The sequence below is a fragment of the Triplophysa rosa genome, linkage group LG16, assembly GCF_024868665.1.
Source record: "Triplophysa rosa linkage group LG16, Trosa_1v2, whole genome shotgun sequence".
In the NCBI taxonomy this organism is placed as follows: domain Eukaryota; kingdom Metazoa; phylum Chordata; class Actinopteri; order Cypriniformes; family Nemacheilidae; genus Triplophysa; species Triplophysa rosa.
In genome coordinates, this window is record NC_079905.1 from 16,054,535 (window position 1) to 16,078,129 (window position 23,595).

The following is a 23,595-nucleotide window of genomic DNA, read 5'->3' on the forward strand; positions in this document are numbered from 1 at the left end:
CTATAGACCACTTTGGAACACGCAAACATCGCTGGTCCAGAAGAACTTGTTTCAGTTTTTTTAGCACTGCACAAACATTTCAACAAAGTGCAACCAACAAAACTACATTTATAACGAAATCAAAGTGTTAAGCGAATATCTTGAAGATTTAATCATACTGTATATGTAAGATTTCAAAATAAAATACACCAGAAGTGCTTCTGGCCAGTTTTTACATCTTGCAAAGTGGTCTATAACCTTCAAATAAATAGAAAATCTATGAGGGTTCCTCCCACCATCTGGCACCCACCCCCGTTATCGGTCAAACAGATAGCCCGACCAAAAGTCACACCAAATGATGTACCAAATTAAGACCAAACAGATTCGTGGATTCTTTAAGTTTTTATTTTATTTTTATTAAACAGTCTACTCATGGCTCTATAGAAAATTACATTTGAAAAACATTTTACCATTAACTTTTTTTCACATTTAAAATATCATAATCTGATATAAAAAGCCTGTATTAACGTGCTGGATGAGGGGCATTCAGAAATGATTTTCTTACTTTTCTCTGGAACGTGACATGCTTCGAATCGGTTTTATTTCTCTTATTAGATGTTCTGTTCACCTGCGGCGAGCTGAAGTTACAGGGGAGAGAGGGCTCATTTCTGTTTGTCTTAATGAGATCCAGGCTGAATAATTAAAACACAGTCTTTATTACCTTTCATAACATCCAGCCACAACTCCATGTCATTTCCACAGCGTTGCACTTTAGGATACTAAGGAAAACAAGCTAATTAAGATGAAAGGAATGGCCACAAGCCAATTAATTGCCATTGAAGTTTGTTCAGTTGAAGTTATCCATTGACTTGGTGAACTTACCTTTTTTATGTTGTTTTCGTCTAAGTATACCGTAAAAACAACTGATCTGCGGGTGTCTAAATGTGATTCATTTTTAGTTTGACGGGGGATTAATATTTAGGTATTTCCTTTTCAACATACAGTATGTAGCATTGCATTGCACACACGGCTTCAAAGTATGCTGTGTTGACCGTAAGCGTGATCGAACGTGTTCAATGAATGTAAATTTTAATCTTTCAAGGCCAGCTGTGAAAAGAATACTGTCATATGTTTAAAATTGTGAAATGGAAGTGCAGAGATGGAGAGGGAAGACGCTCCTGCAGATATGTGTGTGTAATAAAAGACAACAGTTGAAATATGCTCACTTTAATCACATACAAACCATGTCACCTGAGAGACATAAAATACAGTGAAGAGAGGAGGAGAAGACACACAAATCACCACAAAGACACAATGACAACCTGTCAAGAGTGGCCATGCGCTATCGTTGATGTGGGTCTGCCATTGGTAGATCAGAAGAGCAGCTTTTGTTTATGATGTGTGATTGTAAAGGAGGGAGTTATGTCTCAATCTACAGCAGGTCACTTATGTCTTGTATCAGTTGGTTTTGTGTCGCGTTTTTAAGGGAAATGGTGACCAGCCCAGAAGTCTTTAAACATTTATTATCTTACCAGTCCAGTGGAATGTTCTCAGTAAACACAGATGTATGTGTCCTATGAGTTGCCATTGAACATGATTCTGAAATTTGTTACTTTGATACAGTTCAATGCACAAAACCAGAGGACATTTTTTTAATACAAACTAATTTTAATAATTGTAATCTTTGTTAATCACCATAACATTGTTATAAAGGTTATAAAGATTCAGGGGAAAAATCTAAATTTTGCTTTTGATGTTTTCTTGTGATATTTTTACTTATAAATAAATGATTAATCATCTAATATTTTATTTTTTATTATTTTATCTTTTTAGAAATATTATGAACATTTATTATTTATTTATTATAATATTTATTTTTAATAATGTTTCTCCAATTTGTCTTCGTTGTTTTCTCATTAATTGCAATGAAATAAAATAATTGCAAGTATTTAATATTATATTAATATTGCTCAAAATAAGCCACTATTACTATTAATTATATTTATATATTTTCCCCATTATTGTGTGGGTTATTCAATGCCACACTTTGATACTACCTTATTTTTACTTTTATTCAAATAACAGTATACTGCAAGTATATGAATTACATACTTTAAATGACAGGGTTGAAATGATCTTGTACTTAAGAATTTTGTTGTATATAACTGTTGGTATTCTGTCAATCGAAACCAAATTTAACTTCTGTTTAATGGTTTATGGATCTGCCATTGAAAACCAGATAATTAGTAAACGTATGGGCAGGCACCTCCCATTGTGGTGGTTTGTCTATGGTACAGTTTGTGGAATTTTGGGAAAGCAATCTTTTCAAACACAATTCCAAAAAATAAGACCCAAATGGCTTTGTTAGTTGAGAATAGCTTAGTTTTACGCGTGTATCTTTTTGCCCGGTTTTAGGTAAGTCATTCCAGCAGGCAAACTGTGTGCAATAACTCAGTTAGAATTTGAAAGTACATGCTTTTGTTATGTTTGTGATGCAAAGTAAATGAAAGCCCCTATGCCGTCAACAGCTGATGAAATTTAAGGCTTGTACAGTACGTGTGCGTAGACCGTCTGGGTGTTAAAAAGGCCCTTGAGGACCCTCCTTTTCTTTTACGCCTCCCCCGCTTCACCCTCCTTCCTTCTATCCTATTACTGGCTGAAAGCATCCCACCCAAACTGCATCTATTACTATAGCAACAGACCCCCTCTTGGGGGACGAGTACCATCATCCTATCAGTGTGTGCCTGAGACTCCTCAACCCAAATCTGGGCTCCCAACTCCCCGGACGCAACGCCAACTTGGCGTGTGATGAACGCCCCTCTTTTAAAGCGCATCAACATGTATGATATAGATGTTTCTCATCACTCAGCTGGGAAGAAATTGTCTTGGTCGTTGTACACGCTATTACTACTGATGCTGAATGACAGTGTTTTGTCACGACGTGCCACGACGGGCGGGAGGAAAAAGTATTTCGGAGGTGTTAAAACGACACAGTGTTGTTTGCTTTGGGCTCCTAGGGTTAAATGCACACCATCTGTTGACCGGAGAGGCCTATGGTTCTGGAATATGTGAATATCAATTTGCTGCACGTTGTTCGTGAGCCTCGGCTGTAACAAGATGCTTCTTATTCACACACAGCTCCGGGATGTGGAAGGAGGTGTGTGTGTGTGTGTATGAGAAGCGGCATTCTTAATTAAACCTAATTGATATGCATGAAAAAGGGCTCATATCTGTGTGCGTATCTGACTGTTATTGTGAGCATATGGTGCCTCAGACAGCGGAGATGGTCCCTTTTTTTCTCCTCCTTGATGAGGGGCCGTCCTCGGGGCCGGGCCACGACTGGGAGATGAGGGTGGGGCGCTGGTAGTGGTTTTACTCTCTTTAATTTTATTAACCCATGGCTTACTTTCTAACACTGCCTTTTCCTGTCCACTCTATCCACGCTCGATTAACACTCACTATCAGTCTATCCTTTTTCTAACCTTCTTTCGCTCTCTCTCTTTTCTCATTAGGACAGATGGTGAAAGAGTCTTTTTTGTCTGCTGGGTCAATGTGAAGTTATTAACCTGCGCAGATTGCACTCCTTCCTCTGGTCGTCGTTTTATCCGCTCATCTCAGTTTTCTCCTTGATTCTTTCTGTTGGTGACTGTCATTCAGACTTATTATAATTTGCAGTAGGAAAAGCTAACTACATTTTATGCAGATTTGGCGCAGAAAAAAACATTTTGTATTTTTGTCTTTTTTTCTACACTGTAATTAATACAGTAAAAACTGGAAAAAAATGTAGACATGTATGCATCATAAAATGTGCTTTATGTGTTGCATTTCAAAACCACATTTTAGTTTAGTTTAATTCATAAAGCACATTTAAAAACAACGGAAGTTGTAACCAAAGTGGTGTACAGAGATATTAAAACACCAATTAAAAGAAAATTAAAGGTAAAATTATCACACTGGATCAAAACCATAGAGACATATGTAAAGATATATACACCCTCAATTACACAAAAACACAAAGAATACAGATATACAGATACATTTAAAAAAATATGTGAAAATTCTGTAAAATAAAAAAGTTAAATTCTATGTTTAGTGTATTTAAACAAACATATAAACAATTGGAAATTCCCCTCTTGTTTTAGACATACATCTCGATAAAAGTTGTAGATTTATGATTACAACAAACAAAAAAGATTTGCCAATGTGACTAATTTAATTTGACATATTCTCTGAGAGCAAATTAATATTTTTCTTAATATTTAATAATATTTTCTTATTTATTTTTAATGTTTTCTTGACAGAAAAACAAAAAAAACCATTCCTGCTGTTTTAGTAATGTAGTTTTAATGGAAAACGCAAAAAACAAATAATACATATAAGACAATTAGCTTCTAAATGACTATGACAAATTATGTAAATAATTTTTGCAGTGTTTAGACTGCTGACATTCAGAGTGCTTATTGTAGACATCAACTAATAATTTTTAAAGGCATAATTCACACAAAAATAATAATTTTTTTCACTCTTATGTAATTCAAAACCTTTATGACTTTCTTTTATATTTTATTTTGTGACGTCTCAGTGGTTTTATATCCATACAATGGAAGTCAATGGGGTCCAGTGATGTTTGGTGACCAACATCCAACAAATCTTTTTTGTGTTCTGCAGACAAAAGTCAGGTTTGTGATGCCATAAGGGTGAGTACAGCAAATGACGAAAGAGAAAAACTTTGGGGTGAGCTTTTGCTAGTGTCTTCTAGACCAAGTTCAAGACAACACTCATTGAACTGTTTCATTAGTGCTGCGATCTCTATTCCACATTCTAATGTTCCTCTGTTATTGTGTGTATATGTGTGCCTGGGGCCTATCACATCTCTGTGTTTTGAAACCTGTGAGTGAAAGTGCTGTAGTCAGCAGTGTGCGAGATACCGAGTCCCGCGAGCTCAGTAAACAACACTCTCCTGCGGGCCGAAAGTGTTTGTGAGGGCAATCGAGGAACAGAGGAGAGACAGAGATGAAGAAACAGACGAAAGGACGGGACATTAAAGAGAATATTAACGGCACCTGGGATGTGTAGTTTGGATATTCTCACAGCCATTAGAGATGTTTTTATGTCTTGCATTTGCCTGTTTATACGCTATCATTTTCTAATGGCTAAGGTAATGTTTCATACTGCTTATTTTTTTAAAACAGCGAGTCACTGCGTGCACTTGTAAACACTAAACAAGGTTTCGGTAACGTTTCATTCTCAAAGGTTGCTCTTTAATAGCTTGGGAGATCGATTCATAATTTAGTTATGTTGCATTTAAAGCTGCAGTCCGTAACATTTTTTTGGTTTAAACAATCTCCTGATCTTACCCTGAATACAACGATAAGCATATGTCTCAATTTTACCTAAACCCACGTAAAGATAAATATGTGAAGTAACTGCAGTTTTATGTTTCAAACAGAGAAGTTGTCGGTTCAAGAAGTTTAAGGGATAGTTCAACCGAAAATGAGACTTCTGTCATCATTTACTCACCCTCTCGTCATTCCAAACCTTTATGACTTTCTTTCTTCTGCAGAACACAAATTAAGATATTTTTAAGAAAATTGGTAACCAAACAGCGCCGGCACCCATTCAATTATATTGTATGAACACAAAACCAATGCAAGTGAGTGGGTGCCGAATGGGAACTTTCTTCAAAATATCTTCTTCTGTGTTGTGCAAAAGACAAGAGGTTGAGTAAAATTCTGATGACAGAATTTGAATTTTTGGGTGAACTATCCCTTTAAATTCCCATTTGTCAACATATAATTTTGCCAACAAGGTTAACAGCATAGCATAATTTTAGCCACGCTTTTATCCAAAGTGACTTACAGTGCGTTCCAGCTATTGGTTTTCATCAGTGTTTGTGTTTTTCCTGGGAATCGAACCCACAACGTTTGCGCTTCATGCACAATGCGGTACCAACTAATCACGATCAATCCATTAATCGATCAAATAAACAATTGTGTTTACATAATATATGTTTGTGGTGTGTAGATTTATATGTAAAAAAATGCACACATATACATTTGTATATATAACAAATTATTAACATTTAGTTTTACATTAATTTTCAAATCGATTAATCATGATTAATCGACTTGACACCACAGTTTCTTGACATCACAGAGTTACCCCAAATGCACTGACAGTATTGGAATCCATTCAGCGGGACGTACAAGAGCGTATCTTCACACACATATACACGTGTATAGCTATATAACAAATAGTAACATTTAGTTGTACCATTTATTTTGGAATCGATTAATAATGGTTAATCGACTTGACATCGCGGAGTTATATCCCCCACACGCACTGACAGTATTGGACTCTATTCAGCAGAACATGAGAACATACATGAGCATATCTTCACTTATCCGGTGACCGGCAGACAGAATATAAGCGAGGACTCGGTCCTTTAAACCCTCAATTTTCGAACTCAAATTGTTTTCTCTTCCCGCCCATTTCTGCTCATAGCGCTCGCATGCACTGACATTCTCAGACCACGTCCATTTTCCTCACACCGTTTTCCCGTCGTCTCATTGAAGTTGAGTGCACACAGTTGAGTGGTCGTCGATAATGAGGAACAAAAAGGACAGACCCAATGGTGAATATGGCTGATTGTAATTGTGTGCCGGGGATGAAGCACTTCCCGGGATTGATTGTAGGTGGTGGGTGGAAAGACTCTGATTTCATTTGATTCTCAGCAGAGAGCTCCTTCTCCATATAAACCTAATCTTCACTCTGTAGGACATCTGCCCACTCGCTGCATGTATGCACGTGTGAGAGAGACCACAGCCTGTAAATAGCTCAACTCGTGCGTTACTGGAGATGGACTAGAAGAGTAAGCTGAAATATTGAAATCTTTCATGCATAGGTACAGTAATGTACAGTGTTTGGTGTTTTTAGGGCGGGTTATATTACTTACTGATACAAAAAAATGTTGGGACGAACCCAACCATTGGGTTCCAGAGAATGTTTATATTTCACCCAAAATGGTATGCGCACCATCATTGGATATGTAATAATTGTGTTTTTGTATGTGTCCATCTTCAAAACCTTGCATTTTCCACCTCCCAGTATTAAAAGGGTACTTCACCCAAAAATGAAAATTCTGTTATCATTTACTCACCCTCAGATTGTTCCAAACCTGTATAAATGTCTTTGTTTTGCTGAACACACAGGAATAAATTTGGAAAAATTTCAGATCTCGCCTCCCATTGAATCCCATAGTAGGGAAAATAAATACTAAGGGAGTCAATGGGGGGGTGCGGGGTGGGGGGTTGCGAGATCCGACATTCTTCTAAATATCTTCCTGTGTGTTCAGCAAAACAAAGAAATTTACACACTAAAATTCTCTGTAGTGTCAAGTGTTTGCCATCTTAACACCAAACTCCCCAGGGGACTAGATTGCATTTCAGTCTTCAATTCAGACTACACTCAGTATACACTCCTCTGTCTTTCTGTCAGATCCACTCGTTCTTGAGAGCATGGAAACATTGCACAGAGAGTTCTCTCCATGATGGCACGCTGGTGAGAAAGAGCCAGATGCACAAGCCTCTTGAGGATAGAGAGTGTCATTTGAGAAATGATCAGATAACGTTCCTCCTCCTGCGAACACAAACTTCCCTCATCTTCATCTTGAATCAATCGCCCACCCTTTCTCTGCCGCTTTCGTTTGTTTCTTTCAGCGTACTTTTTGTTCCGTTCAGTTAGTTTTTTAGTAGTGTGTTAGTCCCTTAGCTGTTCAATTGTTAGCATTTAAAAAGTGTCAATGGCTTGGAGGAGTGTTGCTTACTGTGTGAGGTTTATTTAGATCGCAAAAGTTTTCTTTAGCGTGGCAAACATGGCCGCCGAGTGGCACGACTTCCAGACTTTGCTATTGCTAACATTGTAAAGCCTATGTAAAGCTTAAGATAGACTCAGTACTGCAAAACAATAGCTAACAATGATTTTAACTTTGATAGCATTAGCTATTGTAAAATTAGCAAAGTCTTGCTAACAATATGAATTTGCTTTTAGTAGTTGAAGTTCTCATTATAAAATAAGTTTACACTAACAATGCGAGTTTAGTTTTCAGTGACTTATACTGTTGGTGAATTCCATTTTGAGTGCTTTTGGGATCGTCCTGAATCACATTTTCTTTCAAGTATTGCTAGCATTGTGAGGTCTCTCTTGAGGCTTCATGGGAACCGGGGGATCGATAGGTCATAGGTTATCTCCGGGGAGCACAAGGCCTAATGAGATTCTAATGACACATCTAAACCACATTGGTCAATAGCCACAAAGCACACTCAGACAAACGCAGCTCGCTGTCAATAATGCTTCAAAATGTAAAATCCAGCACCGGCACACTAATAAAAAACCCCCATAAACTCTTAAAGTGCACAAAAGCTCCTCTGTAAGCATGATGAAGTAAGTTTGATTTGACTCTTTCCCGAGTTTTGAAATCGATTGAACCAGAAGCACAGTTTCTTACTGATTGCGGGTCTATAGAGTTCTATTGATGAGGATTGAAGTGTAAAGAACTTCTGTTTAGAGGCCACCTGAGCTCATCCCCGGTGCGATTGAAGGATTCAACTGCGCTCGATAAATCTCCATTTTTGCAGGAGAGCTGACACATTGTGCAGCCACACTGATAATGAAGAGTGGTTCTCAGGAGCCAATTAGATTCAGCTCTGCATCGCCAGATTATAACAGGCCTGAGCAGGGGGCGGGTTCAATTCAGAAAGATCTAGACACAAGCTCGGTCAACACACTTACATCATACAGTACATACACGCTCCTACGTTTGGCACTGTGGATGTTTAAAGGAATATTTCACTTTAACATTTCAATTTCATGACAATTCACTCACCACCCTGATACAAGCCGTGTATTTATGTTTAAAAAGCATATCATTTTTTAGTTTTCTTGGAAAATGACTAATGGTTTCGCTAGACAACACCCTTGTTCATCGGCTGGTGTCGTGTAGAGCTTTTTGAAGCTGCGATGCAACTGAAATTTGGCCCTTAACCAACAGCCCCCTGTTCAAGTCTATTATGTGGATAAGAACCCTTGAAAGCTTTCCTCAAAAGCCTCAATTTGTTTTCGACAGAAGAAATAAACACACGGACGGCTTGTATGACGTGGGTGAGTGAATTATCATGAAATTTTATTGAAACAAGCTCTTTAGAATGCTGAAGGCGAACATAAATGAGATGGACAGCTCTCTGCTTGGAGCGCGTCAGTCAAGCTCGCCACACACAAACATCAAATAATACATCATTAATAGCGGTTCACTTCCTAGATTTGGTACGAGTGCGTTACAGGGATACTTCGCCCAAAAATGAAAAATCTGTCATCATTCTCTCACCTTCGAGTTTGTTCTGATGAACACAGAGAAAGATATTTGGAAGAATGCTTATCACCTAATAGATCTTTCCCCCCATTGACTGCCATAATAGGAAAAATTTTATCATTTTTTTTTGCTCTGTTGAACACAAAGAAGATATTTTGAAGAATGTAGGACAGCAAACAGTTCTGGGACACTTTTGACCACCATTGTATTTTTTCCTACTATGGGAGTCAATGGGGGGCAAAATCTGTCTGGTTATAAGCATTCTTTCAAATATCTTTCTTTGTGTTCATCAGAACAAATACATTTATACAGATTTGGAACAACTCAAAGGTGAGTAAATGATGACAGAATTGTAATTTTTAGGTGAAGTATCCCTTTAATATCAGCAGCGAACTGTACCGGAGTTCACATCGTCGCTGTCGGGCGGAAACCTCCTATGTCAAAATTTGGTAAATTTCATATTTTTCCACAAATCGATGCTATTGGTCAGTCCCCATGTGGGTCTGTTATTTTTACAAATAATTAACCAATCTAAAGTGTTGAAAATAGCTTGAGAGCAAATCTCTTAACTCCATTGGACACTTCAGCTGTCTGAGAAGTCTCGTAACTCCACCTCTTCTTCACTCCGCGGGAGCTTCTCGGCATTACGTCTCCTGATTGAAAGTTTTTTAGACAATAACGAGTGAAAATAGTTAGGTTAGATACATTTGAGTAGGCCTGTTTTGTTAAAAATCAATAGCTGTAATGCTTCGGTGAAGAAGGAAGCCTGTGAGCCACAAAGGTAAGTTTGCGAGCAGATTCGGCTAATTTCCGCCTATTAGACAGCCTAGTGAGCTCATCGTTTTTTGTATTACATCACTTATAGTTCTTAAACCTTTAAAATAGAGTTTAGGAAGATGTATGTAACCACAGTCGTTAGCTTTGGTTAACGATTGAAGCCTTTTCTCTTGTCAAGAGGCTCAACACGACCGCCAACTTTATTTGCGTGCAGATTAATTTCCGCCTATATTAGACAGCCTGTTTAACGTTTTATTTTGGTATTGCATCACTCATAGCTCTAACGTTTAAAATAGAGTTTAGGAAGATGTATGTAACCACAATCATTAGATTTCATTAGCTCTTAAAGCCTCGTCTCTTGTCAAAAGGCTCAACGCGACCGCAGACTTTGATGAACACTGCTGGCAGCAGCGACGTCTGTGTCCGTACCATTCTTATCAATGACAGCGTAATCTCGTATCTCCCTGCTCCCAAGTCATAAACCTTGTATCTCAGATTAAACATGGTTTTGGGGAAATGTTGTGTTAATGTTGGTACACAGTATATGATAGCAATATAAGGTATAATACCAACTTTAACGATACATTGTTTAATAACTCAAAAAATATGCCGTTTTTTTAATTTCCTGAAAAATAATGGTTTTGGAGATGCGAGGATTCCACCCGACAGCGACGACATGAACCGTAGACATCCCTTTTTAAGCAGACTTGGGGACGGTTCAAGGGGGCGCACCCGGGTTCGGAAGACAGCGTTCACATCATCCAAACGTACCGAACTCATTAATCGAACCCGGGTGTGCACTAAAATGACGCCCTGAGTCATATGGCTTGGATCGGTATAGCAGATCTTGATCGACAACCTGCTCTTCTTTTGAATCGCTGTGGTCCAACACGCCTCTGTTCTGTTTCAGTACATCCTTTTTTTTTAGATTGAAGATGAAAACGGATTGAAAACCAACATGCAACTGTGAAAATATGAGCGTGATCACAATGTGTACAGTTATTTTGATGTGATTCCTAACTACTGGATTCTGTGAACAAAATGTTATATTTACATAAAGAGGCACAAATAAAAGAAAACATCCACTTATTTTGTTCCCATTATGTCAAAATATCGTCCGTGGCCTTATGCAACATCATAACATCACAGGGTTGTGAAGATTAGCTTTGCTTCAAAGCCCTGCTCCTTTTCTGGCCCATTTCTTCCAGACACGCGTTTAATTAATATCTATTTCTCTGCCCGGGCTTAAACGAGCATTAAGGGCGGCCAAGAATTCATCTCCTTTAATCTGTGCAAGGAACTGCGAGGAACCTTTTATGTCGTTTTTGTTTTCATCTGTCTCTTGGAGAGACTAGAATGGTATTTTTGAAGTCAGCTGCCGTTCCTAACTGGAGGGCTTCAAAACGCTTGTTTCAAGACGCTTTTGGTTTTTGTAACAGTAGATTCAGAAGGACCTGCAGATGAAGAAAGGTGAAGATTTGAGACTTCTGCTGTTTCGAGAGGGAAAAGCAAGAGGCGTATCTGAGGCGGAGACATTTTTTTTGGCTTTGTTGTTGAGGAACAGGAAGATGTTAGGCAGTTGTAAACATGCAAATGTTTTAGAAGGCGGCATTAAAGCATGGGACGATGGGGAAATATTCACACACGCGTACACGTATATTCCTGTCATGAGCTTTTCATCATCGCTACTTTACACGCTGAAATACTTACTGTACTGCTAGACTCAGCAGTGTGAACTGACATACACCGTTTCCCGTGAGTCTTTGCGTGAATGTGCAAAGATGTTTTCTTTTACTTCATCCAGGAGGGTGTGTATGTGGAGGAAGGGAACACATTGACAAACACTCCCGCTCAAACTCTTAAAGTGCATATTTGCCCTAGGTTACAACACTTTCTCCACGTCTTCAGTATATTTCTCATCCACTGTTTTAAATAATGCATCTGCCTGCTAGAGAGACCTATTACTGTCAAATTTTACCCTGGGGAGATAAGAGAGCTCCGTGTTGTGTGTGAGTTGGGGTGGGGGGAGTCAGGGTGGTGGATGTTGGTCTCTGCAATCCCACGAGACTGCCACCTCTGTGCAAAGCTTCTTTTGGAACAATCAGTTTGTTTGTGTATCCTATGCCAAATAAATACTATATATATATTTGTTGTGTACACAACATCGGTGTATGTTTTTAGACTGTACGCAGTTTTTGGTGTTGCTATTAGAAACAGTCAGTGTTTACATAGTAACAGTGTATGTGTATGCATGTGCAAGCACCAATATATTTTTAATATTAAAACTTTTGTAAAAGTGTGTGTGTGTACCTATACTTACTATATTTTGGGGATACATATGTACCCAAAAGTGAGCAAAACTTGACATATTAGAGCAAATTCTTACTTTGGGGACGTCTCAAGTTGAAAAACACATTAAAAATGCAGAACGTTTTCTTTTAGGGTTGGGGATAAAGTGTGGGTTAGGTTTAGGTTCGGGTTAGGTTTAACACAACGAAAAACTGAAAAGTTTGCGTTTTTGAAAAGTTTCACGTACATACAACGTTATCAAAACGATCTTCATTTAATGGATCCAGGAAAACGAATAAAAACGCTTTATTATGCATGTGTGTCACCAGTGTTGGGAGTAATGCGTTACAAAAGTAATGTATTACAGTAACATATTACTTTTTGCTGTACCACAGTAGTGTAAGGCATTGCTAATCAATTTTCAGTAATATTTTACTCGGTACATGTTCAGTAACGCTTGCGTTACAACAAACTTTCTGCGAGACATTAACAAATCAAAAATCCTGCAAGTAAGTTCTATTTCCTGTTCGTGAATAGACGCGTGTGGTGTCATTGATCTCCCTCTGGCTGGTGGAACTTTGTATTTTGTATTGTAACGCATCATGATTTCAGCCTCTGAGCTCGAGGTCCGAGGCTATTGGCCCCGCCCGGTTCGCTGTAAGCCCTAGCGCCAGTGTTGCCAGGGTCGTGGTTTTCCCGCACAATTAGTCTATTTTGAAAATGCAGGTGCGGGAAAAATTATGGAGCCGCGGGTTGCAGGTTTTTGGGCTACTTTCATAATGTACTGCGGCCGCCAAAATGTTTATTTATATTCTAAGAATAAATGTTAATTGATGAGTTTCTTAATGTGTATTCATACTAGGATGAATACCTGGCAACTCCAGGACCGGGACCAGTTCTTGAAAGTGTGGGGGACGAGTGTCTGACAGGCAGGCTACAGTACAGGGAGGGACGCAGGAGCTCAGCTCAACCAAAGAGGAAAATATAGCGGTGGTATTAGACAATGCATCCGAATTATGCTTTTAGCAATGTTTCGTACCAAGGTGCATGTCACGTTGCACAATGAAAGAAATCACTCGTGAGTGTACAACAGTTGGTTCTTCCGGCTGCCAAATATCACGTTTGAGCAGCTATACGCAGTCTAGAACAACTAAAACATTGACGTGCTTGTACACATTATACATATGCAATATATTTAACCATGCTTATTTCTTAAGCAAGTTTTTGCATTTCTTACGAAGAGAAAACACGTTTCTCGTCAATTTCCATGCATGGCCTCGAGCACACATTGGATCCTTTTTAAAGGGACACTCCACCCTAAAATGTTATGGATTACTCACCCTCTAGTTGTTCCAAACCTGTATAAATATCTTTGTTCGGTTGAACACAAAGATATTTGGTAGAATGTTAGCAACTGAAAATTCTTTGGCATCATTGACTACCATAGCAGAAAAAATTATAATGATAGTCAAAGGTGACCCAGATCTTTTGAGTTCAACAGAACAAAATATATACAATACCTAGGAAACCATTCAGATAAGTAAATATAGCAATATAAACGTCTTCTGGCAGTTGTTAACTTTGATTTGACACCGGAAAATAATTGGGCTAGTTTTCATTCCTTTTGGGTGGGTTTTGAGGGGTCATTGGGCTGCTTTCAGGAAGTTAGTTAGCAAGATCCCTGTGACCAGCAGCAATGACAAGGTAAGCTAACGTTTACATAATGAATAGATAGAATTCTATATAATCTAGTTGAGTGATGGGATGGGACTATTTTGTATTTAAGTACCTTTGAAAAAAATTAAATGTATTTTGTATTTAAATGTGTTTAATCTTAGTATTTTTGTTTTTTCAAACTAAAATACTTTTTGCCAATCAACCCCCGTATTAGACTTCATGGATGGGCAGAGTTTCAAATACATCCATTTGAAATACAAAATACTATTATAATAGTATAATGGTATTTTGTATTTAAATGCATTTAATGTTAGTATTTTTTAGTATTTATTTTTGTATATCTTAGTTGATTCAAGAAATCAGCAGTCTAGACTCTAGAGGTTGATTGGCAAAAAGTATTTTGTATTTTGAAAATACAAAAACACAAAGACATTTTGTCATTTTAGAATGTTAAGTTCTACTTCTGTAGTTATTTTGGTGAAAGTAACTCAAAAGTAATAAAGGAGTCATGTAACGTATTACAATTCTGAGACAGTAATATTGCAAGATAAGGGATTATTTTTAAATAACATTAACAAGTAATCTGTAATGTATTACAGTTTGCAAGTAAGTTGCACAACACTGTGTGTCTCGCAGCACAAACATACAGCATGGAGGCTGCCATTATTGTTTTGGGAACACTCGCGCATGCCTACAGACTGAACGCATAATACGCATGCATATGACGTCATTGGTTTTGTAAAACACCGCCTCAGAGTTTGCGCGGAGATGAGAACGTCGTCGTTTTCAAAAACTTTAAAACCGGTTTTCAAAAGTTTGCATTTTCAGTTCCCCAAAATGGCGTTGTCATGTAAATGAACAGGCAAAACGCATAAAAAGTTTTCTGTTTTTAGTTGAAAACGGGCTCTAAATGTCCCCAAAAAGTAATACCAGCAGTGGCAGTTGTTACACCATTTTTTTGAGGGGGCGCAACAAACCATTTGACATGTGATGTAAACGTTTCATCAATGCTAAAAACGTTTAACCATCAAAGCATGTAATGGTATTTATTAACGGTAATAAGATGCCAGTCCTAATAAAAAAATATTGCAGTATACTTCATTATTTATTATAGTAAACTGTAGTAAAATTCCTAGATGCTACAGTGTTTTTGAATGTTTATGGAGTGTTCAGAAAACTCTGGAATTGTTAATAATGACCATAGAGAGAGAGAGTAAAGGGCCGTTCACATTATGACGATAACTGTAACTATAACTATATTTACGTCCACACCAGCGGACGATAACAATAACGTTATGTTTATTTTAAGCCTGCGCATTGCAGTGTTCTCAGTCACTAAAATGAATGTAGATGACCTGCTGCTGATGCTTTCATTTTCATTCCCGAACGTCTTTTCTCCAAAATATGACAGCAAATGCCGGATGCTTTCTCTGAAGACTGAAGGTGCGCTCATGTCCGGGATGTAAAGCGTATATTTTGCCAGCTTGCTGACTCGTAAGCGTTACATATATAATATCCTGCCTTAAACACACCGCTTTCCGACCACTACAGTCTTTAATTCTGACATAAAATCGCTTGGTGATCGCTGCGTTGCGATCACCAATAGTCAAACATTATCTGCCAGAAACGGTCTGACAGTATGTTTTATCGTTCATCAGCTGGAAAAAAATCATTCTGAAAGTGTTCCCAATAATATCGTTCTCTGTATCTTTATCGTTATAGTTATGGTGTGAACCCCACTATTCTCCTGAATTAAGAACTTTTTTTATTGTTTTGGTTGGCCATCCATCTCTTCTAACAAAATACGAGAGTAACTTTTCAGTTAACTTGAGTTCAGTAAAGAAATAATAACGGGTGTCTCGTCATTTATTTGTGTTAAGCTATACAAGCACAACAACTGTAGTTAGTACTTCTGAAAACGTTTATAAAATCTATATATAGCTGTAAAATATAACGGCACTTTACAATTTACTACAGTTTACTAATGTAAAAACCAAAGTGAGAGTAACCAGAAACAAACAATAACAGGGATTACTTAGACAGTGCACAGCATCCAATGCAAATAGCATCACTGATTATAGTGGGGTCTCTGCTTTTGTCGCGTATCTCGTGCAGTGTAAACACTTTATACTAAGGGCGAGTAAAGCTCATCCTTTATCACTGTTGCTGTGAATGTGTAAATCACATTCATGCAGTTGATACTTCTAAACTTGTATTTAAACTTCATAATGTTCCGTACCGGGGTTCTGGGTGAGTAAAGGATTCTCTGTGAATAGGTTAAAAATTGTCCAATCACATGAGATCAAACATGTAAAAATCAATATTGATAAGCTATCAGCAAAAGTAGGAGGGTCTGGGGCGCACAGGGCTGTGCCCTAGCGACGTTCAGACACGAGCCAATTAGAGAGCACCTCAGGTCACCTGCCTACCAAAAGTTTGTGTACCTACATAAACACTCATTTGTCCGGCACCCCGCACGTACAATATATATGTATTGTCACAGAAATTAACTAAATACAATTTTAAATAATAGTGTAACGAAGCTCAATGAAACGGAAGGAAGGAGGCGGGAACCGGCGAACATTTAACAATAAACTTTAATCGAAAGAAAATAAACAAACAATAATACGGAAGTAAAAAGGCCGGCAGCCCCTCACGAACATAAACAAAACTTAACACTTCCAGGCCCGGTCCTCTCTCGCCGTATTCCCCTGCCGCTCGGCCTTTTATGCTTCCGCTCCTCCGTGAGAGATATGAGGCCGGAATGACGCCCAGCTGACACTCATTATCAATCGCGTCCCGGCCTTGCTTCCTCCTCCCACGGCTCTCGTCACACCTCCCTCGTCACAAATAGTTTTAATGAATGCGAACACAATTACCAGGCGAATATAGTGTGAATAAATCTGTTTATTTCAAAATTATTTTGCAATTTATAAAATGTTGAACGTATGTTTAACAGTCTTCTTCTCTAGATAATTTGGTGGGGCGGCGCCCCAGCACCCCCTATTGACCAGCCACCACCGGTAGTTTGTTGACCGTGTGAGGAAAGTTTTGTTCCCCACAGCTTATAAATCAAACTAAATCAAGCTTTTTTGGAAATGTAAAAATGCAGAAAACAACATAAACAAATGTTATTTGGCCCAATTGTAACTTCCGGTAGACATCCGCAAAGAATTAATAACTGTTGAGTAGTTTTAATTTGGTTTAATACAATTGATATACAATATACTGTATAAATATTAATATAGGCCTAAATTAAATATACTATTACTTGTTATTTTACTAGCCATTAGCTAGAGTGCCAAACAGAGACCGGAAGTTTACTTCAGGCCAGGCATCCAATAAAAATATATATAAATTAAGATTACTTAATTTTACACTGATATTTGATTCATGGTATTTTTTTACACTGACACGTTTTTTTTAAATGACTCATCCTTAAACATCCTATATTAGATTTAATAGTATGTCAGAGTCACGATTTTATTCTAGATATTTCTTAAAAATTGTGAGTATTGTATAGCTGTATTGATATAAAAAGGTAAGGATATAATGCATGTTTTGGGAATGTTCATCCATAGCTTTGACTTGCAGTGGATCTTTTTCTTTTGGTCCAACACACAATGATGTGCACGAGTAAAAGAATGAATGAGAGTGAAAATAGATGTTGCAGTGGCTTCATGTCACTGTCAGCTATAATGAAACATGGACATGAATCAAACAAACACTCACGTGCACACATCTGCCTTGCCTTCATTAGGCCATACATATTTTCCCATGTAAAGAAGATTTGAATATGAAATTGAAGGAGTGTGCCCACTGAGGCATGCGCGTACACAAGGCATCCGCGTCCTAGAACTCATCTGTGTGTTCAGTCAGGTAGAGAGATGTTTTTCTTTTTTAAATTGCCACTTCTGCTGTTTTCCCATGGTAATGACGAAAAGAGAATAAGCAGAGAGCGATGGATCCAGACTGAAACGCTGGATATATAAAGAAATATGGAGATGCGCTTCCATCCAGCACAGTTCTAAATCTTACGAACTCATTTAAGCCCCATTCACGCTTAGATTCCCTGACAGTTTGCCTGGCAGATGTTAGAAATCGTGTTTGTTGCGTGTTAGTGCTAGTGGAAGAGTGAAAGATATGCTGGATATTTCGGGATGATTACTTACGGGTGTAAAAATTCCCCCGTGCTGCACGTCAGGTTTCTTGAACGTCGTCTGGTGGCAGAACGCGGTCGGCAATGTTAGGTGGGAAAGTGAGAATGCCGCAAAAAAAGAATGAACGTGAGGGCGCGTGGAATGAAGGAAAAGGTAAACTCTTATGAGAAAAAGAGAAAGTGTGATACAAAACGAATAGAAATAAATCGCAGACAGAAAGAGAGTCAGGCGGGGTGTAAAATGCAAGAATTTATGCAAATCATTATGCAAATGAGGGGAACCGCTGAGGTAAAATTGCCCTCTTTCCAATCAGAGAATCAAATCCATCACTAACCTGCTGCTAGAGAGGACCGGAGACTTAGAGCGATGGAGGTATGGTTGAAGGGAAGTTAAATGACTGCCCCATACCCAGAGATAGTGGCTCCCTGCTGTGGGGATAACTGCAGGCTGAGGCCCGTCTCTCCTGGAGCTCTTTGTCTCGGAGACTCCCAATCAGCCAGGATTCAGTCTGCCACTGCCTCTGGAGGGCATTAATGACACCTGCTACACACACGCGCACACACACACACGCACACGCACACACACACACACACACCCTCTCTGGGATGCAAATCCTTCTTTCACCCCACTAAGTTGGTTTAAATTGAAAACAGTAATAGCACTGTAAGATGGCTAGACTAGCTTCTGTCTGTGATGTATTTTTGGTGGTGCTTGCTAAGAAAAGAATCAGTATTACTATTGCTCTGTTTTTAATTGGTCGGGGTTTTTTAAGTATTAAACTTATGTAACTCATCTTGCAATTTTTGTGCTACAGGCCTATATAGTGAATGTGCTGTTTCTTTTTTTTTAGGTGATCAGTTTCACAATTTACACTGGGCAGACGACAAAACAGGAGAAAATTAAGATGAAACAGGTAAAAATAAATATTTTTTATCCAAGATACAATTTATCCAAGAGCTGTATTGGGGTAAGAAAACAATTACCTAGCAGTGCCGTGATAACCCCATAATGCCTCAACAACTGCATAGCAACACCCTGGCAACTACCCACAACACACAATTGCAAAACCACACACTAACAAACATTCAAAATACCCTAGCAATTGCATAGCAACACCCTGGCAACCACTCACAGCACTATTACAACCGCATAACACCACACTAAAAACCCCTCAGAATACATTAGCTCTCGCATTTCAACACCCTGGCAACCAGCCACAACACTCTCACAACCGCATAACAACACACTATCAACCCCTCAAAATACCTTAGCAATTGCATAGTGTTCCATTGCAACCACCCTCAACACGCTTACAACCGCACAGCAACACACCAGCCACCACTCAAAATAACAATTGAAAGTGACCTATTAGTCAGATATGGTGACCCATACCCGAAATGTGACCTCTGCATTTAACCCATCCAGAGAGTAGTGAACACACGCACAGCAAGTGGTGAACACACGTACACCCGGAGCAGTGGGCAGCTATCACTGCAGCGCCCACGGAGCAAGTAGGGGTAAGGTGCCTTGCTCAAGGGCACCTCAGTTGTTACCCGCAGGCCCTGGGAATCGAACCGGCAACCTTCTGGTCTCTTGCATAGTAACACAGTAGTAACTACCCACAATGCTCTGACAACTTCATAACCATGCACACCTACGACCATTCAAAATATGTTAGCAATCGCATAGCAACACTCTTACAACTGCATAACAACACACCAACCACTACTCAAAAATATCCTAACTGCATAGCAACAACGTAGAAACCAGCCACAATACTCTTGCAACTGCATAGCCACACACAAACCACCACTCAAAAATATCCTAACTGCATAGCAACAACGTAGAAACCAGCCACAATACTCTTGCAACTGCATAGCCACACACAAACCACCACTCAAAATACCTTAACAGTTGCATAGTGACACCCTAACAACCAGCCGCAAAACTTATTACAGCTGCATAACCCCACATACACACCAAACAGAACTCAAAATATGTTAACAATCGCATAGCAATGCCCTAGCAACCAGCCACAACACCATTACAAAGGCATAACAATACTCAAGCTACCCCTCAAAATATCTTCACTGCATTGCAACACCCTAGCAACCAGCCACAACACTCTTACAACAACATAAACACTAAAGAAATGTTTTGGTTGTCTTTAATTGGCTTGAATGTTGGTCATCTGTTAATGTTTTTAAACTTTTCATAAACCGTTACTAATTGCTCTTCCTTGTTTACATTGCTTTAAATCTACAGTGCGCTTGGATGCATGCAAATGAAGTTACGTCTAATTAGTTGACAGCCCCATCCCTCTACTCTTACAGATCGCACAGCAGTCGGTCTACACATGAAGATGAAATGAAAATTCATCCCATCCCTCAAGATCAAAGGTACACCTTTCTAATCAAAGGAGATTAAATCTGGCTGTATGTAATAGGCATGTGTGGAAGTTTAAATTGGTGTTTAGTTTGAGGCTGCTCATGCACGGTGGGTTTGTTAAGACTGAAGCCTAATGTGCCAGGTGGCCATACTGCTCTGTGCATTTGCAACTCTTGAGGTTAAAATCCCCCAGGACTCCAGGCCAAACCGCACACGCTTCCACTCTTTCCAAACTTGTTTACCTGCTACCCATTCGGCAGTGGAGAGGAAGAGGGCTCGGTGTGCCTTGCTCTCCCTCCGTGCCCGCTTCCCAAGCCAAGTCAGTTATTTGTCCATTTACTCATTGCTTGCCAACACGTCTCTCAGAAACCAAGAATGACTGTGAGGGGATGGGACAGGGGAGGTCTTGGGGGGGGGGGGTTCTCGGTGAAAAGCTGAGCCAAAACAGTGTGTTTGAAAGAGCAAAAGGCTTCAAAAGTTGAATGCGAAACTAGAACATAGAACACAGTCGTTTGAAAGGAGACTAGTGCTTTTTTCCGAGTGAATGAAGGAGGCTTTTAAGAAGAGCGAGAGGAAGAGCAAGCAATTTTTGGATGGGTGAGCGTGGGTTTGGCACAGCTGCCCTGTATCCAGCTGCTCCCCGTCCCGAACTCTGCCATGCGCCTTTCTAGCGGCTCACATTGTTGGGAGCTTTACAGATGGACTGTGAGAGGCAGAACCGCCACAGCCAGCAATCACCAGTCTTACAATCTCACACCAACCACAAGAACTTTACACAATTACAAATCACAGAATTCACATTTTTTCATTTTATTTAGAAAAAAATAAGAAGTGGTTGAACACCTAAAATCAAACTTTTTTTAGGGAAATTGAAGAAAAAACATTATGGAACAAAATGACATCAATGTTTCATATTTTTAAAGTAATTTTATGGTTTTATGCAAAACTTATGCAATAAGAATGATCTTGTTTTTTTCATTCAATATGCTATTACAGTATTCCTATTCATTTCCTGTGACGGTCAGTTATAATGACTTTTTAGGTCTATTTAGGCTTTTCCAATCACATCCATTTGATTGTTTTTTTGGTGTTCACATAAAAAGTGCCTTCCTGTTTTCTATTCATTTTCTATGACAGTTGTGTTTGGAGGACCGTAAGTCTGTTTAGGACCATTTAACATTTTCAGTTCACATCAATGATTTTTTTTATGTTAACATAGCCTGAGCCACAAACATCACCAAATTCTAACCATTCCGAAAAAGTAAAAAATAAATAAAAATAATATTTATTTTGGCAGACATGACTACAGAATACCTGAGTGTTAAACTTTAAAAGCTGTAATCTATAATGTTTGCCTCTTTTTCACAGTCTCAATTGAAAATATTAACTTGAAGGTTACTTAACATAGTTTTATTTATGTGAGTTGAAGTGATGTGACATTTTAGTGAAATCGCACCTAACAGCTTAACGTATCAATCATTATTATAAGCTTACTGCTATGAATAGGGGAAAAGTTTGGAGCACTGATTTATTTAAGTACTTGCTCGATAACTTAATCTTTTTTTAAGAAAAAATATTTACAGTTTGTGTCTGTAATTAATTGTCAATTTTTTTTACATAAATTAAAAAGAATAAGTAATTCAAAAAATCATAAAAAATATTTTTCTGATTTTTAGAGACAATCCGATCTCTAACTGTATAGTTCTGTTTCACTTTGCATCCACAACGCATATCACACATTGACAAGCCTTCAGTGTAGATATATGTTTGTTCAATGCTTGCCCCTGAGATAGTGACTGTGATGTCAGGTTAGGTCGGTTTTTTCCACTCCATTTACAGGGCTTTACGTCAAATTGCCTTTACCAGTGATGGTCTGTTGTCCTGATGCACATGTAATGTACATGCATCATATCTGCCATGCTGGTGCTGAAGGTTTCTGGTACTGACACTTAGAGAAGTGTCTGAAGAAAAGCCCCAAACCTCCTTTATAGCCAGCAGCCAACATCCCACACTGTGCAGTTTTACCATTATTTTAGTGCTATTTATTCCTGTTTTTATGTTATTTACTATTTGGGAAAAAAAATCAATTGACTAAAAAGCGACCAAACATTGTTGCTGACAAACAAATATGTAACGGACTTGAGTTTGCCTGCTCTTAATTTGATTGGCTGTCACATGAAATAAGTCACTGTAGCACGTCTTGAAATAAGAAGCAAACGGCAGACCTTTTCGTAAAAAAACTGCTTTCATCAGCATATTGACATCTGTAACACAACGACTTTTCTATTTTCAGAGTTTGTTCACATGTCTCTCTTTGAAATCATCATTTAAAGAGACATTTGCCGGTAAACAACAGGATTAGATGCAGCTCTCATAAGCGATAATGGAAAAGCTAATGACAGCCGAACATATGTTCACACATCAGCTCTCTCTCTCTATTTCTCTCTCTGTCACTCCTGTTCTGCTCACCGCAGATTTTAATTCCCAGAATGGGAGATTTATTCCTAGTATTCAACTGGCATTGTTAATTGGAAAATTATTTTCTTCAGGCCTCCTGTTTGTGTCTGTAAGCTTTTAAAAGCGATCTCTACAATGGAAAATTAGGCAGAAGGACTTGACAGCAAAAAAAATTTTTTCCTCCGTGCATTTAAACATAAAGAGCCTTCAGACCGGAGGAGAGATTCATTAGCACAGTGTTGCGAGTGCTTGTTAGTCCGGTTCCTAAATGAATGTCGCTAATATAGTCAATGTGTGTTTGGTTATTAGTCCTTATGAAGCCCGAGCTATTAGAGCTTTCAGTGTCTTCACAATTATGCCGTGCTTATTTCTGCACGCACACAAACACATTACATGCTCAGGATGTGGGATGTTCCTGGAAACGCTGTGCTTTGTTTCTTAAAGGGACAGCGCACGCAGAAATGTACATTCTTTGACTGTTTATTCACATTTCAGACCCTT

General features: G+C 38.6%; 1 long non-coding RNA gene across 1 annotated transcript in view; it reads left to right on the forward strand.

The window, feature by feature from the left end:
* LOC130567289 (uncharacterized) overlaps positions 1-20,648 on the forward strand; it is a 48,202-nt gene extending 27,554 nt beyond the window's left edge. The window contains exons 3-4 of the long non-coding RNA XR_008964567.1: positions 19,100-19,162; positions 20,583-20,648. This is a non-coding gene — a long non-coding RNA (uncharacterized LOC130567289). The remainder of the gene's footprint in view (positions 1-19,099; positions 19,163-20,582) is intronic.
* Positions 20,649-23,595: the final 2,947 nt, after the last annotated feature.